This window comes from Boleophthalmus pectinirostris, unplaced genomic scaffold (assembly GCF_026225935.1).
Source record: "Boleophthalmus pectinirostris isolate CB_2022bp ecotype Guang Dong unplaced genomic scaffold, ASM2622593v1 HiC_scaffold_20, whole genome shotgun sequence".
NCBI classification, from domain to species: Eukaryota; Metazoa; Chordata; class Actinopteri; order Gobiiformes; family Gobiidae; genus Boleophthalmus; species Boleophthalmus pectinirostris.
The window spans coordinates 6528672-6533671 of NW_026571153.1; positions in this window are offsets into that span (position 1 = coordinate 6528672).

Below are 5000 nucleotides of genomic sequence, written 5' to 3' on the forward strand. Positions count from 1 at the left end.
CCCGCCAGAAAAGTCATATACTGTAGAAATCCAGCTTTACATCTTATATTTTTCCAGTTATTTATTGCAATTCAAGTTGTGCAAGTCCAGTGAAGAGCTTAAAATGGTACAAAAGGTAAGAACTGAACAGACAGAGGTTAAAAAAAAAAAGATAAAAGAACAAAACGCAAGTCCAAGCTCTGCCAAAACTACCACAGGAAAAAAAAAGAACAAGATGGTAAAGCTTGAAAACACGGAGCGTCCAGCAGCAGTGTCCAGACTTAAACCCCATGGAGCTGGTTTGGGATGAACTGGACAGAAGAATGAAAGTCAAGAAACCTACAAGTGCCACACATTTATGGAAACTTTTGCAACAGACTCGGGAAGAACTTTCTGAACAATATTTGATTTCTATTGTAAAAAGAGCGAGCCACAAGTGTGTTCAGCTGTTATATCTGGACATTTTCATGAATCAAAAGTTTAGAATATGTTTTGGTCATCAGTAAACCATAAAAAAGTGGAAAAAGTGTGGTGTTCTAAAACTTTTGACCGGTAGTGTACATATATTAAACAAACTATTAATTTGGTCCTAACACAGTTGTGACTTGCACTCACTGAGGTAACATTCACATTTTTTGAAACTCCATACATCCTCACTAGAATCCCAATTTGTAAACTGGACAAAAGTTTATTTAGGTCAAATAAGTTTCACAGCTCATCCACGCCAAGTTCTGGTCAGAATACTGGTGGATACTTCTTGATATCTGTCTGAAGGGACGAGCTAACTACACTGAAACTACTCTGAAACTAACACACCTGCTCGTTTACAGTTTATGTTTGTTAGTTAGACCTATTGAACTCGCACTGAGTGTGGGGTCTTATTAGTATCAAGCTGAAGAAGCAGTCCAGTTGACAAATTGATTTTCTCCTTAGCCATGGATTCGACCTGGACGACTGAGGGAATTTACACACGTCTTATTAGAAATCTAAGGCTATAATGGAGCTTTCACACCTCTGGACCTGACCTGACTACCCTTATTGTTCTCTTGTTTGTTTTGATTTAGGTTTGAGGATGGAGTTGTACGTAGGAGATAGATGGTGTTTGAGTCGATTTCTCTTTAGCGAAGGATTGTCTTTCTTAACAAAAATCACTTCAGTCTCAAACCAGTTATTTTCTCTGGCTCAGATCTGTACCTCACTGTCCTCAAAAGGAGCGGTCCGTGTCTTTTAGATCACAGGTGTCAAACATACGGCCCGGGGGCCAGATCCGGCCCTCCAAGACCTTTACTAAAATATTTGTATTATATTTTCTATTGAAATATTGGTAATTTTCTGCATCGCTTAGCATAGCAGTGTCTCCAGCGTCTCTGTACGTGGCCCCTCCCACCAGAGCAGCACAAATGAAGACTTGGCTCTTTCCAAACGTTCTTAAAGGACGATCGTTTTGACTGTTGACCGTGACACCCTCATCAGAAAAATGTCAAAAATGAGAAAAGCGGACGCCGAGTGCAGAATTTTCCAAGAAAAATTGACTTATTTCTATTTGTATACAAGTTAAAGTTAAAACATTGTGTTGAAATTGGATTTTCTTTAAAGTTTCAGGTTGTTCATAATATTATAATATTTTGTAAAAGAAAGAGTTCATCAATTAAAAAATATTTCTGTAATAGATTTGCGTTTCTCTGCACAAATATTTGAACTTATTGTTATTTTTGGGATCAAAGTAGGTTGGATACGACCCCCGAACCAAAATGAGTTTGACACCCCTGGTTTAGATGAAGATGTACAGAAGACTGAGGTCCGGTGTTGCTCTCTCGTCTGTGTTAGTACATCCTCTTGTGAAGTGTGAAGAATCTTGTGAAGACCCAAACATATTCATTTTGTCTTCTTATGTACTTTAACTTCTTGGGTTCTTTTTAAAGATGATACAGTAAAATATATTTACCTTGTTGACATGTTTGGGCTGCTGCTGCCATCTTCAGAACTGTCCCCGGTGCTGATGGTGACGTGTCGTATATCAGCTGTTGTTACTTCCTGTAGGCGTGTTCAGACTGGTGGACCTGGCAGGACGCTCAGACTGACCAGGCCTCCCGTCGCTCGGTGGTGGAAACATCAGGGAGACTCACCAGAACACAAGAAGACAAAGCAGAACAGGAAAACCTAACATAAAAAGTCGGACCACTGTAAAAGAAATAAGCACATTATGGATTGGGACGGGGCTCAGGTCATTGGATTGGAAAACAACAAGTTCAAACGTTGGATCAGGGAGGACGGTGAAATCAGGAAACAAGGCACAGGCAGCATTAACCGTGACAATGAGAGCGTTCCTCCTTTCACACACCTGGGACACCCTGCTCCAGAGAACACCGGGCGACGGGAGGCGTGGTCAGTCTGAGCAAATATCCGACATGTCACCACCAACACCGAGGATAGTTCTGAAGATGCAGCAGCTGAAACATGTCACAGAGTAAATGCACTTTGCTGTATTGTGTTTAAAAAGAACCCAAAAAGTTAATCTAGCGAAGAATTATTTGGATAATTTCAGTCAAGGAGGAGCCTCAAAATCTCAATGGAATCTCTAAGGCTGCGATTCAGGCTGCATTGCAGCCTGACAGATCGACATTCGAAGTCAAACTTTTGACCAAAAGTTGTTCGATTTTTGGCAGACTCAATGCGCGGACGCAGAAGCGGCTCAGCATTTGTCTCAATGTGGTTTTCTACTGGAACAACAACTTTGACAACTCCGGTCGTTATGTGAACGTGTGTGCAGGCAAGTCGCATCCGAGCATCGGTTCGTTCATTGTGAGAACATGATTCTGAGCTGTGAACTTTCAAACCTGTGATTTGGTCGTACAGTTTAAGCTGGGGCTGAGTGACACAACCGAAAATATCGCACAGTGTACGCCCGGCATAAGGCTGCATTCAGACTGCAGCCTGAAGTGACCCAAATCCGTTTTTTTGGCTTCTATGTGACCTGTATCTGATCTTTTAATGACAGATCCGATTTTTTCAAATGCGACCCAGTCCACTTGGATATTTTCTCCTGAAACCGATACATATCTGATCTTTTGACATGCGACTTCAGTGTGAACGGCCAAAGTGCATCCATCCGACCTACACGTTATCAACAAGCCACAAACGTCACTATTCTGCGCTGAAGTAGGCGAAAATTGTTAATGAATCCTTTCAACGAACTGTCCCACAAAACGTCATGGCCAAAAACCTCGTCCTTCTCCTTCTCAATCTCCTCCTTAAAACAAGTAAGTTGTTCATGTTCTGGCTCCGGTACGAGAGGAACTTTAAAATCTCCAGGTGCTCAATGCTGCGTCCATGTTTTGGACAACTTCCGTAAACACAGAGACGCTCGCTGCGGTTGACGTCGTCGTGTCTCCAGTGCACATGCGGGACACTTTTGGGCCGTTTAATGTTCACACTGGAGTCACATACAAGTCTTGTTTAATTGGAAATGTGAACGACCTCGCAAAAACATCGGATTTCACAAAAAAAAATCTGAATTGAGAGTCCTGAGAGTTAAGTCCTGCAGTCTGAACGTAGCCTAAATCTCTTGGAAATAACCATTTTGATGACATCACAAGGTGAAGCTGAGCATTTTGAGCCTCGGAAACAGACTATTAATAAACAGTGTTGGGAGTAACGCGTTATAAAAGTAACGAATTACAGTAATGCATTACTTTTTGCTGTAACGCAGTAATGTAAGGCATTACAGGGGAAAAAATTTAAAATATTTTACTCAGTACAAATGTGAGTAACGCGCGTTACAATGTTTTTTTTTTAACCTGGATTGAAGTGGTGTGTTTTTCTTCATACAAATTCGCTAAAATCACCTCGATATCAGCAGCGGTGAAACGCCGGAGATGTGCCCTCGTAGACCGTCAGGTAACCGCGGGCGAAAGGACTGACAAAGAACTCCACGCTGTTTAGACTGGTTTAGACCTGGTTTAGACCTGGTCAGTTTTGGTTTAGACCTGGTTTACACTCGTCCCTCCCTCTATCGCAGTTCACTTTTCGCGGTCTCGCAGATTTTTTTTTTGTGTGCAATTTTGCATGCCTTTTTTTTTTACATTGTATGAATGCGTATTGCGTTTCCTCCCGCTGCGTCCTGACTGGCCAAGGGACTCCTGTCTCCTGTACAGTACAGTACAGATGTGTCAGCTGCCAAATTTAAATACATGTTCAGTCTCTAGCAGTGTGATTCTGAAGTGCTGTACGTCTTGCAAGTTTTCTCCCCGACGAAACCCACAACGTCGACGAAACGTTCTGCACCGACAAAGGCTCCTGCACTCGCACCCAAAAGGCAGAAGAAGATGCAAACCATCACACAAAAAGTTGGACTTCTGGACAGAAGGTAGAAGTTATGCGCTGTAACAGACTCTTGCACCGGCTCGGGTACCTGCAAATAGTTGCTGAAATCAGGACCGTGAGCCCGAGCAGCAGGGTCCATAAAGAGCGATCGGGCGACAGCCGCTCTTACCTCCGTGAGGTGCGGAGCAGAGCCGCTCCTTTCTCCTGCGGTCACCTTCGAGCCCGTCCCTACAGTGAGTCATGTTTTAGTCCTAGTTCACTTCTGGTTTAGTCCTGGTTCAGCTCTGGTTTAGTCCTGGTTTAGACCTGGTTTAGTCCTGGTTCAGTCCATATACAGCGCAAAAGTTATTTTGGTGAGAGTAACTTAAAGTAATGCAATAGTAATGTAATGCCTTACATTTTAAATGCAGTAATATTGTAATGTAACGAATTACTTTGAAATGACAGTAATAGGTAATAAATAACGCATTACAGTTTCAAAGTAACTTGCCCAACAGTGTTAAAAAAGGATAAAGAAGATGAAGATGTAACAACGTTCTAACGTGACTTAAAGCGAGTTAGAATCCATTTTGTGTTAACAGAACTTTAAAAGAGAAAGTGTGTGCGGATTTGGAGAACGTGTGCATGAGTAATGGAGTAAAATACAAGAGCCTAATTAAGAGTGCGCACTGTACCAGGAACGAAAGAGAGACAGAGGA